Genomic DNA, 15,000 nt, shown 5'->3' on the forward strand with positions numbered 1-15,000 from the left:
AAAAAAAAAAAAAAAGATTCACATAATACATAATAATTTTCTGACAAAAATGGATTTAAATTAGAAAACATTAAGAGAAAGACCTCTGCAAAATCTGCTACAAGATTTTCAAACTAAATAACACACTTCTAAACAACGCTTGGGTCAAGAAGAAATCAAAAGGGAATATACAAAGTATTTTGACACGAATAACAATGAAAACAAAACCAATCAAAACATGTCGGATGCCACTAAAACTGTATCTTAGCACTAAATTGATATCACTAAGTGTCTATATTAGAATAGCAAAAAAGTCTAAAATCAATGATCTTAAGAGTCTTGTAGCTTAAGAAGCTGGGAAAAGAATAGCAAATTTAAAAAAAAAGTAAGCAGAAAAAAAATAAATAAAAAGCACAGTGGAAATCAAAGAAGCAGAAAACAGAAAAATCAGTAAAATAAAAAGCCAATTTTTTGAGAACATCAACAAACCTGGTAAATCTTGTGCCATATCCATGATCTGCTAGAGATCAGCTCAGAGTGATCCATGGGGTTTTCACTCACTAATTTTCAGAAGTGTACCACCTGGCCATTCTTCCAGAATCTTAGTCTAGAAGCTCCACTGAAACCTGCTCAGCATCATAGCAACACACAAGCCTCCACTGAGAGACGGGTGGTGGCAGTGCATGTGGTGCAGCAGCCTGAAATTGAACTCAGGTCTCTCATTGTGGAAGGCAAGAATACTAACAATGGACTACCATTACCCATGTTGAGTGTAAGAAGACAAAGTATATGGTTCTATATAGAAAAAATTCCACAAAATGTAAATTTTACTGACTGTAGATCAGTAGGTGCAAAAAGGGGAAAAGGGTAGGAAAAAGGAAACACAAAAGGGCAGGAAATGATTATGGCAATAGTTCTAAGGCTGTGTAGGTAAATCAAAATTTAAAAACTATACACTTTCAACATGTGTACTTTATTATAGTGCCACCCATCTGTCTGTCATACTGCACCTTGCATATTATACTGCTATAAGTTGTGCCATCAATATTTCAAACAACAGGAGAGTTACCCATACGGGCAGTTTTCAGCACAGCTTCCAGATAAACAGACTAGAAAGTAGGACATGGCAGTCTACTTATGAAAGAATTGACGACTGAAATCTTAATAACAGTGAAACACTGTCTGAAAAGATGCAGAAGTTAACCACCGTCAACCACTTGGAGGGCGGATCTGTGTAGGAGATCCTGAATAGAGTGGGGGAACAAAACTCAAAATCATTTAGGACAAAAAAAAAGGGGGGGGGAAGTTTGCTAGTCTGGTAGAGCCTGGTGAAATACCTGAGACTATGGCCCCTAGCTGCCCTTCTGGTCTGGAATTAAACTCATTCCTTTGGCTTCCTGTCAAATAAAAGACACGCATATGGGCTGAACATTTACATCAGGCAGATACACTCCTTGGATAGATCAATCTTGGGAGAATAAAGGGACAGTGTAAGTACAGGGAATTGACACAGGGGGCAGGAGTTCATGGGAGGAAAGGACACAAGGGAAGAAGTAACAATGGGGAAGAACTGGGAAGAGAGCTGTTACATTGTGGGAAACTGCAGTCAATATCATGTATGGGAACTGCTGTATGGGAAATAAATTTGCTCTGCAGACTTTCACCCAAATCACAATCAGAACATAAGATTAGAAGGCACTCCAAATATGACTGAGGAAGAGAGGTCTTTTCAAAATAGAGTCAACCTTAATGACATGGATGGAGTAAAGCTTTAAGGACCTTAATTTGCAGATGTGGTACAACTCAAAATTAGAAGAAATCTGCAAATATCCATTAGTAATCAGAACACGGAATGTACAAAATACAAATGTAGGGAAATTGGCAGTCATAAAAAATGAAACAGAATGCATAAAGATTGATAACCTAGGCAATACTAGGCTGAAGTATACTGGTATTGGCCATTTTAAATCAATCATATGATCTACCAGACTGGGAATGAAAAATTCAAGAGGAATGGTGTCATGTTCATTATGAAAAAGAATACTTAAAGATCTATATGAAGTACAATGATCTCAGTGAAAGGCCAATATGCAAATGTCTACAAAGAAGACCAGTTAATATGGCTATTATTCAAATTTATATACCAGCCACAAAATAAAAGATAAATAAAGATTTTTATCAACTTCTGTAGTCTGAATTTGACCAAATATGCAATCAAGATGCAATGAGAATTACTGGTGATTGGAATTAAAAACTTAGAACCCCAAAAAACCACTGCCAATGAGTTGGATCCGACTCATAGCAACCCCTCCTTGGGTTCTGAGGCAGTGTCACTATGGAAGCAGATTGCCCAACTTCCTTCCGAGGAGTGGCTGGTGGGTTTGAACCTCCAGCCTTCTGGTTAGCAGTCAAGTGCATTAGGCACTACACTACCAGAGCTCCTAAAGAAGTCAGAGTTAGAAAATATGCCACTGGTGACAGAAATGGCACTGGAGAACACATAGTAGAATTGTGTAAGACCAACGACTTATTCAATGAAAATACCTTTTTTTTTCCAACAACATACTCATGGAATGCATTACATGTAATACACAAGAATCAAATAGATTACAACTGTGAGAAAAGAAAATGGAGAAGTTCAATAACATCAGTCAGAATAAGGCCATGAGCTGACTGGGGAAAAAAACCACAACTGCTCATAAGTATATTCAAGTTAAAGATAAAGAAAATTAAAACAAGTCAAGGAGAGAAAATATGACATTGATTACATGAATTTACAGGCCATCTGAAGAATAGATTGTATGCATTGAAAATCAATGACCAAAGACTAGAAGAGCTAGAGGATGACACGGAGGACAACCTATATGAAGAAAGCAAAAGGTCATTAAAATGACAGAAAAGAAAGAAAAGGCTAAAACGGTGAAGGTAGAGATTCTAAAACTTGCTCTTGAGTAGAGAGTAGCTAAAGCATGGAAGAAATGATGAGCAGAAAGAACTGAACAAAACATTTCAAAAGACAGCTTGAGAAGACAAAGTATTATGGTGAAATTTCCAAAGATCTGGAGTTAGAAAACCAAAAAGGAAGAACAAACTTGGCATTTTTCAAGCAGAAAGAACTGAAGAAAAGGCAAGCCTTGAGCTTATATATTGAAGAATTTATGGGCAAAATATTAATCAATTCAGGAATCATCAAAAGAAAATGGAAGGAATATAAAGAGTCATTGTAATAAAAAGCATTGTCCAACATTCTACCATTTCAAAAAGGAGCATATCATCAAGAACCAATTGTACTTCAAGGAAGAAGTTCAAGTTACACTGAAGAAACTGGCAAAAAAAAACAAGGATTCAGGAATTGACAGAATACCAACTGACATGTTTCAAAAACAGATGTAATATTGGAAGGGTTCATTTGTTTGTGCAAAGAACTTTGGAAGACAGCTACCTGGTCAGCCAACTGGAAGAAATCCATATTTTTACTCATTCCAAAGAAAGATTATCCAATACAATGCAGGAATTATCAAATAATTTCATTACTATGACACACAAGTAAAATTTTGCCGAAAATAATTTTAAAAGGTTGCAGCAGTACATAGAGATTGATCTGCCAGAATTCAAGCACAAACATACAACATTTTATTTATTCATTCATCTGTTTATGGATCTCTTGGGTTGTTTCCATCTCTTAGGTACTGTGACTAATGTGGCAATGAACATGAACTTGTTTGAGACCCTGTTGTCAAGTCTTTTTGGTATATATGTACAAGTGGAATTTCTGGGTCATACGGTAATTCAGTCTGCAGTATAGATTACACCCCAACATAAAGAAAACAAAAATCCTCAAAAGTGGACCAATAAGCAGAATCACAATAAATGGAGAGAAGATTGACACTGTCAAAGATTTCATATTACTTGGATCCATAATCAACACCCATGGAAGTCAAGAAATCAGACAACGTATCGCACTGGGCAGATTTGCTGCAAAAGACTTCTTTAAAATACTGAAGACCAAAGATGTGTCTTTGAAGATTAAGGTGCATCTAACCCAAGCCATGGTATTTTCAATTGCCTCATATGCCTGTGAAAGCTGGACAATGAATAAGGAAGAATTAAGAAGAGTTGATGTTTCTGAGTTGTGGTGCTGGTGAAGAATACTGAAAGTACTATAGACTAACAGAAGAACAAACAAATCTGTCCTGGAAGACGTGCAGCCAGAATGCTCCTTGGAAGCTAGAATGGCCAGATGTAGTATCAGCTACTTTGGTCATGTTGTCAGAAGGGAGCATTCCCTGGAGAAGAATATTATGCTTGGTAAAGTGGAGAGTCAGTGAAAAAGGGGTAGACTCTCAATGACATGGACGGACACAGTGGCTGCAACAATGGGCTATGGTGAAGCAAGGATTGTGAGGATGGTGCACAACCGGGCAGTGTTTCCTTCTGTAGTGCATGGGGTCACTATGAGTCAAAGCCAACTTGGTGGCACCTAACAACAACAACATGGTAATTCTATGTTTAACCTTCTAAGAAACTGACAAACTATTTTCCATATTAACTGTACCATTTTACCATCCCATGAGCAATAGATGAGAGCTCCTATTTTTTTCGCCAAGACTTGCTGATTTCATTTTTTGGATATTAGCTATCCCAGTGAGTGCAAAGCGGTATCTCACTGTTGTTCTGATTTGTATTTCCCTCCTGATAATGACCTTCAGCATTTATTCACGTGTTCATTTGCCATTTGTATATACTCTTTGATTAAATGTCTATACAAGTTCTTAGCCCATTTTTTGACTGGGTTGCTTGTCTTTTAGTTGAGTTTTAGGACTTCTTTATATATTTGGGTACTGAACCCTTATTAGATATACGGTTTGCAAATACTTTTTTCCGTTCCATGGGTTGTATCTCTTTACTTTGCTGATAAAATCCTATGAAGCACAAAAGTTTTTAATTCTGATGAATTCCAATTTACCTATTTTGTCTTTTATTATATAAGATATGTTGTCATATCTGAGAACTGCACTGATTAAAGTTAAGTCTTAGAGCATTTTCCCTATGTATGAAGAGATATATGGTTGCACTTATTCTACTTTTTATATTAATATTTAACATGTTTCTGTACCAAGTACTACACAAAGCATTTTCTCTCTCATATTTAATACATTTCCTGTGACACATCATTACTATTTTACTGATGAAAAATCACGAGAATACTGAAGATTAAAGAGATTAAGTACATAGCATTTTTTAAAAAATAACTAAAATCCAAGTGTTCTGTCATAATCACATACTTACTAAGTAAATAGATTCAAACCCAGGTCTGCCTTATTTAGAATCCAATGTTTTTGACAGTCATGCATTGTAATACCAATATACTATCTCAAAGAAAGGAATAAAGGGGCAGACATTGTCACAGACTGAATAATGGCCTCCCAAAATACTAATACCTTAAACCTACAAATTTGCTACTTTACATGGCAAAAGGAGCTTTGCAGATACTATTGAGTTAATAACTTTCAGATGAAAACATAATCCTGGGCTATCCAAGTGGACCCCATGTTATCATAATGACCCTCATTAGAGGGCGACAAGAGGGCTACAGGGAACGAAGATGGTGTAAAAGAGGAAGCAGAAGAAAAGGAGGTGTGAAAACAGAAGCAGAGTCAGAAAGATATTTGGAGGTGTCTGCAGCTGACTTTGAAGATGGAGGAAAGATCTACACAAGGAAAGAAGGGAGGGAGGAAGGGAGGAAGAGAGAGAGAGAGCGAAAGCAAGCAAACAAGCAGAAAAGCTAGCTCAGACAAGGATGTGGATTCTCCCTAGCGCTTACAGAAAGAGCGCAGCTCTGCCAACCCATTTTAGATTTCTGATCTCCAAAACAGTAAGATAAAAATTTGTTTTCTTTTGTGCCAATACATTTGTGCTACTTTGTTATAGCAGCAGTGAGAAACTAACACAGTCACTATAGTTGATATAGTACTCTTCCTTCAACTCTCAGCACTAAGGGTTCCATAAATGTTGTTGTTGTTGTTGTTTGCCGTCGAGTCGGCCCCGACTCATAGCGACCCCTCCTTGGGTTTCCGAGGCAGTATCACTACGGAAGTAGGATTGCCCAACCTTCCTTCCGAGGAGTGGCTGGTGGGTTTGAACCGCCAGCCGTCTGGTTAGCAGGCAAGTGCCTTAGGCACTATGCTACCAGAGCCCATAATAAAAGCTCCTGCCAGTGATGACAAAAATGGTCTCTGGGAGATTGGGTATGGGAGAGCACTTGAAAGGCACCAGACTGAGCATTTATTTCTGTGGGACCTAGATCATCTATGAAGTTTGTTGTCACTGTTGTTTATTTAAGTATAAAAGTCAATATGGATCATCAGCTTTACTGTTTCCTCTGCAAACTTTTAGAGAAAGCTACCATGATCCAAAGATAAACTATTCACTTGTTGTTGTTAAGTGTCATCAAGTCAGCTCCAACTCAGAGCGACCCTATTTACAACAGAACAAGACACTTCCCAGTCATCTGCCATCCTCAATCCTTGCTATACTTGAGCCGATAGTTGCAGCCACTGGGTCAATCTACCTTGTTGAGGGTCTTCCCATTTTTCACTGACCCTCCACTTTACCAACCAGACATCCTGCTCCAGGGAGTGGTTCCATCTGACAACATGACCAAAGCAGGTGATAAAGTCTGGCCATTCTTGCTTCCAATGAGCATTCCAGATGCACATCTTCCAGGACAGATTTTTTTGTTCTTCTGGCAATCCATTGTGTTTTTAGTATTCTTTGCCAACATCATAATTCAAAGGCATCAACTCTTCCTCAGTCTTCCCTGTTCTTTGTCCAGCTCTCACATGCATATGGTATGATCAAAAATACCATGCCTCGGCTTAGGCGCACTTTAGTCTTCAAAGTGGTATTTCTACTCTTCAACACTTGAAAGAGGTCTTTTGCAGCAGATGTGCCCACTGCAATACGATATCTGATTTCCTGACTGCTGCTTCCATAGGTTTTGATTATGGATCCAAGTAAAATGAAATCCCTGGCAACTTCATTCTTTTCTCCATTTATTGGGATGTTATGAAGATTTTTGTTCTCTTTATGTGGAGATGTCCACATTGAAGACTGAAGTCTTTAATCTTCATCAGTAAGTGCTTCAAGTCATCTTCACTTTCAGCAAGCAAGGCTGTGTCATCTGCGTATCGCAGGTTGTTAATGAGTCTTCCTCCAAACCTAATGCCACATTCTTCTTCATATAGTCCAGCTTCTTGGATTATTTGCTCAGCATACGGACTAAGTACAGGGAAAGCAAACAACCATGACACACTCCCTTCCTGATTTTAAACCATCCAATATCCCCTTGTTCTGCTGAAACAACAGCCTTGTGGTCTATGTATAAGTTCCTCATGAGCATAATTAAGTGTTACGGAATTCCCATTCTTCGTAAGGTTATCCACAATTTGTTACAGTCCATACAGTCAAATGCTTTTGGGTAGTCAATACAACACAAGTAAACCTCTTTCTGGTATCTTTGCTTTCAGCCCAGATCTATCTGCCATCAGCAATGACACCTCTCTTTCCACATCCTCTTTTAAATCCAGCTTGCATTTCTGTAAGTTCCCTGTCAATATATTGCTACAATATACAATGTTTTTACAATGTAATACAATATATTTTAATTGTCTTTGGTAAAATTTTATTTATGTGTGGTATTAACAAACTTGTTTGATAATTTCTACAATTTGTAGGATCACCTTTCTTTGGAATGAACACAAATATGGATCTCTTCCAGTCAGTTGGCCAGGTAGCTGTCTTCCAAATTTCTTGGCATAGAGAGTAAGTGCCTCCAGCACACCATCCCTATGTTGAAACATCTCAGTGGGTATTCCATCAATTCCTCCAGCCTTGTTTTTTGCCAATTCCATCAGTGCAGCTTTGACTTCTTCCTTCAGTATCATTGGTTCTTGATCATATGCCACCCTGTGAAGTCCCTGGACCAACTTTAAATCATAAATATGAATTGGAGGGCTAAGGAGAGGAGGTGGTGTCAGGAGATCACATAGTGACTCTTGGGAATGGGAATGATTTTGTGTTACTGAAATATACTAAACATAGGCTAGGACAAGTTATAGGCAGTGTACATAAAACAACTCACTGTGCTTATTATTATTATTCCAGTTATCTTCTATTTTTACCATATATTTAATCTTTGGAACTTATACTTCCTTTTTTCATTCATTCAATAGATAATAAGCATGTAAAATATTTCAAATAATATTCCACGTACATTTTGATAAGCAAAAATTTATACAGTGCTTTTCCTAATATCATTGATAGGTTTAGAGCAGTAGACAACTTTAACATCATTTCCTATAAAGCGTCTTAAGTGCCATAACACAGGGAAGTAAAAGTTACATAAAAGCACATTGCAGGACATCTATTGTAGGCAAGGAAAGAACATATGGAAACGCTTAGAAAAGAGACAGACAAGTATTGATAAACAGAGAGCATGAAGCACCAAGTGAGAATGTGAGAATATGTAAGTGGTAGATATAGAAGGGAAAGTGTTAAAAAGGGAGGATTAACAGAGAGATAATGCTGAAGCGTGGGTAAAAGCAAGCTAGGTTCATATTATATATGAATGCATAGAGATGGGCACATGGTCATCATGGTGATTCCACATTCCTATATATGGAAGGAAAAGAGACCCCTGATAAGCAAAAAAAAAAAAAAAAAAAAAAATACCATCATCAAGTCAACTCTGACTCATAGGGATCCCCATTGAATTTCCAAGTGGGAAATCGTTACAAGAGTAGATTGCCTCATTTTCCTTCTATGGAGCAGCTGGTAGGTTTGAACTGCCAACCCTCTGTTTAGCAGTCAAATGCCTTACAAACTGTGCCACCAGAGTGCCTTCAGATAAGGAAAGCACTACTAAAAAAGAAGAGCAAAGTAGGAGGCATCACATTTCCTTCTATCAATACCTACTACACGGGCACAGTAGTCAAAACAGCCTGCTACTAGTATAATGACAGGCACACAGACCAATCAAACAGAACTGAGAAACCAGAAATAAATCCATCTATCTATGGTCAGCTCATCTTTGACTAAGGGTCATAACTCATTGAATGGGGAAGAGATAGTCTCTTTCCCAAATGGTATCGGCAAAACTGGATATCCATTTGCAGAAAAATGAAACATAGTCCATATCTCATAAAAAGAAGTCAAGATGGACCAAAGACCTAAATGTAAAATCTAAAACTAAAAAGAACTCAAAGAAAAAATGGGAATAAACTTAGGGGTTCTAATTCAGGGCATGAATACACTATAAAACATAACTAAAAATGCACAAACACCAGAAGGCAAACTAGATGACTGGCATCTTTTAAAATTACACATTTAAGTGTATCGAAAGATTTTACTAAACAAGTAAAGAGAGAGTCCACAAACTTGGAAAAATTTATTGCCAATGACATATCAGACAAGGGACTAATCTTTAAAATTTATAGAAAACTTCAACATCTGAAGAACAGAAAGACAAATAATCTAGTTAAAAAATGGGCAGAGGAAATGAAAAGACATTTCACCAAAGAAGACATTTAGGCAGCCAATAAAGACATGAGGAAATGTCATGCCCATCAGCCATTAGAGAGACACAATCAATACAACCATAAGATATCATCTCACTCCAACATTAATAATAAAGTTCAAAAAACAGAAAACAACAAATGCCAATGAGTGTATGGAGAGATTGGAACCTTCATATACTGCTGGTGGGATTATAAAACAGTACAAGCAATAAGGAAAACAGTATGGCACTCCGTTAAAATTTGGAGAAAGAAATACTGTATGATCCAACAATCCCACTGCTACATATATACCCACTGCCATCGAGTCGGACCCGACTCACAGAGACCTCTCCTTGGGTTTCCTAGACGTTATCACTGCAGAAGTAGATTGCCCAACCTTCCTTCCAAGGAGTGGCTGGTGGGTTTGAACCACCAGCCTTCTGGTTAGCAGTCAAATGCCTTAGGCACTACACCACCAGAGATCCTACTAGGTATATATCCTACAGAAATAAACAAATATGATGCATACACACAATGAAACATACGGCAACAATAAAGAATAACAATGAATCTGTGCACCTCCTCATAACAGGGATGTACCTGGAGGACATTATGCTGTGTGAAATTAGTCAATCACAAAAGGGCAAATATTGTATGAGACCATGATTACAACAAGTGAAAAGAAAGAGTTCTCAAACATAAAGAAACATGCTTTGACGGCTACCAGGGATAGGAAGGGAAGGGAGAGTAAACCACTAGCTATAGGGTACACACATATTAACCTGGGTGATGGGAAGGCAATATATAATAAGGGGGAGATCAGGAAAAACTTACCAAGCTATAGAAAACCTCTGAGGAGTACAAGAGATAAAGGCTACAAAGTAAATACTACTACGTACACATAATCTTGTAATAACAATAATCTACATGCAGATACAAAGATAGACATGCAAAATGAACAAGTGAGGGGGTTTGACAGAGGATATTTCTCTACATTTATATCTATTTCATATATTTATATATGCTATACATATATCCATGAATATTGTGGAATACACATGAGGCAAAGTTACAAAAACTTCTTAGCCATAAGGGTCTAAGCTCTCAAGACCATAGTCAGGGGGCATCAAGGTCAACTGGGACAACAACATAGTCCATAAAGAATATGTAATACATCCTTCCTTGGTATCAACTGGAGTCTCAAACATTTGTAAGTGATCATGTATGCTACAATTATTGGTTTCTCCCCATCCAGAGCAAAGAAAGGTGAAGAAAGTCACAGGTGTATGGAAACAATTAGTCCAAAGGACTAATGGATCATAAGAACCCCAGCTTCTATGACCCTGAGACCGGAACTACAAGATGCCTGTCTACAACTGCTCACTCTTCCTCAAATATGAAAGATAAAAATAACAAAGAATAAGGATGATCTTCACACTTCTTTTTCAGGGAACAAAGTTAAACATGGCTAAACCCTTTCATTGCTGCCAGGTAAAGTAGCAAACAATAAGGTTTAAAGCTTAGGGTTTATTACCTGAAAAACCCTGAACGTATCTCTCAGCCTTCATCTACTTCACTGCAAAACAGAAATAGTATTATCAATCTTACATGACTGTTGTGATGATTCAGTGAAATAATTTGTAAAGAAAGAAGTCAATGCCTAACAGATGATAATCACTCAAAAAAACAATACTAATTACTCTTAACTATTCCATTTACTGGCCCTATGATCTTATTTAAGTGACAAACACTTTAAGCCCCAGTATCTCCATATGTAAACTAGGATCAAATAATAGTGACTACTTCACTGGTCAGGAGCCCTGGTGGCACAAGAGTTAAGCACTCAGCTGTTATCCAAAAGGTTGGCAATTTGAACCCACCTGGTGGTTCAAATTCACCAGCCACTCCTCAGAAGAAGATTGGGCAATCTACTTCCACAGAGATACTGCCTCAGAAACCCAAGGAGGGGTCACTATGAGTTAGAACCATAAACAACAGCAGTGATGTTTCTTTTTTTTTTTTTTCCCCTAACTGCTCCTTGGGACAAAGACTTGGAGATCTTCTCTCCTAAAGATTATAACCTAGAAAACCCTATGGAGCAGTTCTACTCTATCCATGGGGTTGCTATCAGTCCAAAATGACTCAACAGCACCTAACAACAACAATAATAAACTAAGTGGTTTGTTTTCTAACATAAAACATTTTAAAGTATATACAATTAATTGGCATTTATTACATTCATAATGTGGTACAATCACCACCACCACCCCTATTTCCAAAACTTTTTTAATCACTCCAAACAGAAAGGTGACATAATCCTTGTAAAGTATTTATCACAGCCCCATGGCTGTTGAGTTGATTATGATTTACAGTGATACTATGGGACAGAGTAGAACTGCCTTATAAGGTTTCCAAAGCTCTAATCTTTATGGAAGCAGACTGTCATATCTTTCTCCTGTTGAGTGGCTGGTGGATTTGAACTGTCAAACTTTGGGTTAAAGCTGAGTGCTTAACCACTGCGCCACCAGGACTCCTGATTAGCATAGTACCTGGCTCAAAAGTAACTGCTCAATAAACATTAGCTATCTATTCATACTATCATTATTTACAATAATTCAGTTGTATTAACATCTTCCTTTTTCTTCAAACATTAGGGCCTCTACGGAAATTGCCTTCTCGTATACTTTTTAGCACATATTAGGCAACTGATAAGTATTTGTTAAACTAATAAATATATACGGAAATTAATATCTCTGGAGTGTTTCAACTCGTTCATTGTCACATAACAAGTTAATAAAAGAGCCAGGAAAAGAAACATAGTATGGAATAGTGCTCTTTCCATGAAATCACCTTCATCTTTTACTAGAGAGATATTTTTTTAAGTTTTTTATAACTCCAAATATTTCATTTATGATCGATTATTTACAGTGAGAACTTACAATTGCTTTTTAAATTATTTCTTTTTAACGGCTTGTTTATTTTTTTATTTCCCATCAAACCAAATCAAACCCAAACTCACTGCCATTGAGTTGATTCTGCATCACAGTGACCACCATTGGGTTTCTGAAGCTATACAATTTAATGGAAGTAGATCACCCCATCTTTCTTCCACAGAGAGGTTGGTGGATTTCAACTGCTGACCTTCTGGTTAGCAGCCAAATGCCTTATCCACTACACCACCAGAGCTCCTTTCTATTTCCCCTACTAGATAGAAAGTTCTATGAAGGCAAGATGCACAACTATATTATTCTCCACTATGCTACCATGCACAATAAATGGTGAACAGCTGATATTTAATAAATATAAAAACAACTGATCCAATAGATAGAAAGAAAAAAAAAAGTTCAAACAGCAAATATTAACTTTCATAATAGCTACAGTCATTCTGAAGTAAGAGGTAGCTCTGGCAACAAAGTACAAAACCAAATAGCCCACTGTTACCAAGTCAATTCCAACTCACAGTGACCCCCACTGGGTTTCTGAGGTGACATATCTTTATGGAAGTAGACTGCTCCATGTTCCTTCCATGGAGTGGCTGGTGGGTTTGAACTGTCAACATTCGGGTTAGCAATCAGTGGCTTAGGCATTGCACTACCAGAGCTCCTTAACAAACTACAAGGTAGTCTAAAGGACTGCTGAGGTTCTCACCTAATTCTTATACTGGGCTCCTTGTTAAATACACAGTATGGTAGTTAAGTTTGTGTGTCAACCTGGCTGAGCCTGGCTGAGTGGCTAGGCAGCTGGATATAGTATTCCCCATGATGAGACTGGTAATCAACTCCATGGTGAAATCTACTGTGAGCAGCAGAGTAGCTGCCTTAGGGATGTGGTCTGCTTCCTGTATATGAGGAGAAGCCTTGGGGAACAGTCTCTAGCTAACGGCACACTTGAACCGTGCAAGTAGCTGAGTTTGCTCAGCAGCCTGCCATGCTCTGCCAATCTTGGGACTTTTAATGGACTTGAATTAATGGCCTGCCATGTGGTTTGGTAATATCAGGACCATGCCTTGTTACTTGTCGACCTTAGGCTTGTCAGCCTCAGCAGCCAGCAGCTGAGTAAAGAAAAGCCTCCAGCTTCAGTGGACCGGGAACAGGAGGCAGAGCTGAAGTCCAAGGTTGAGGGGCTTTCACCCAGTTCCTAGAGCCTAGTACTTTGAATGTGGACTTAAAGCCTCCAAACTATGAGAAAATAAACTTCTGTTTCTTAAGGCCATCCCAATTGTATATTCTTGTCAGAACAGCACTAGGTAACCAAAATATATTAAATGAAAAACGAATTTGCTTTGTAAACTGCCACCCAAATCATAATTTAAAAAAGTAAACAAAACCCATCTGGTCCCAACCCTTTTGAAATTTTCTGAAGATTTTCATCCTATCAACAATTACAACAGGGACATTTAAAGTTCAAGGACATCCAAGCTATAATCTAATATTATCTGTTAGCCACAAAATTTTCAAAATCTAAATATTTCAAAGTTAATTGTCATAGAAAAATATTTCTCTGTAAATAGAAACCAAAATGTCCACGTCTGTAACCACTGTCTATGTTATTGTTGTTGCTGTCAGCTCCTATGAAGTCAGTACCCAACTCACAACAGGATCATCCCGCTAGACATCTCTTTTCAGATACATTCTACTTCTATTACATTCTTTTCAATGTCTGAATCAATCTCATCCTTCACAAAATAGTTTACCCTATTTATGTGAAAAATATTTTTGAATTTTGTTGTCCAAAATTTATTACTGCTTTGCTGGAACATATTTATCTGTGTTGATACTAACTCTAATGAAAATTTTAAGAGAAATTATAAATAAAGATAAGTAGCTTACCCGACAAATAAAGAAAATGAGTGAATTTAGGAACTTCCTATGCTATGAATTATAAAAATTCATACAGCTAAGATCTTATAGTCTATATCCAAAACAAAGGAATACAGTGTAGTGTCAACTACAACATTATGTACTATAAATGTATCACATTCGCTATGGAAGTCAGGAGTAAAAGAGTATCAAGAAAAACTGAAACAGTATTATTGGATAGTGAAATCTGAAGGGAATTCTAAAAATGTGCACTAAATTCTTGATGTTTTTAGTGACTATAAAGGCAATAACTTGTATTCAGCTTCAATTTGTTTTTATTTATTTTTGTAACATATTGACTTGTAAATGTTGACATTTGGTTGTCATAACCTTATTTTATTATTTCTTTGAAATTATATCAAAAATATTTTACTCAAAATCATATAATACCTATTCAACTTTGAATACTACAGAACATGTGAGTTGTATGTAAAAAACTTACTCGTATATCCTTGATATTACTTGCAAAGAGTTAAAAATTCTCATATGCTCAGCACTGGGCCTGTAATTAGTACATCACTGGTTTACCATATTTAGTCTCCATATAGTTTTTACAATCATTAAATATACTGTAAGATTTGACCAATACTAAACATTCAGATCTA

At 37.2% G+C, this 15,000-nt stretch overlaps 1 protein-coding gene across 1 annotated transcript in view; it reads right to left on the bottom strand.

Annotated features, from left to right (window-relative positions):
- LRBA (LPS responsive beige-like anchor protein) overlaps window positions 1-15,000 on the bottom strand; it is a 1,065,192-nt gene that overhangs the window by 477,981 nt on the left and 572,211 nt on the right. The gene's annotated exons all lie outside the window — the stretch shown is intronic.

This window comes from Orycteropus afer, unplaced genomic scaffold (assembly GCF_000298275.1).
Source record: "Orycteropus afer afer isolate SDZICR_OR568_19922 unplaced genomic scaffold, OryAfe1.0 scaffold00297, whole genome shotgun sequence".
Classification (NCBI taxonomy): Eukaryota; Metazoa; Chordata; class Mammalia; order Tubulidentata; family Orycteropodidae; genus Orycteropus; species Orycteropus afer.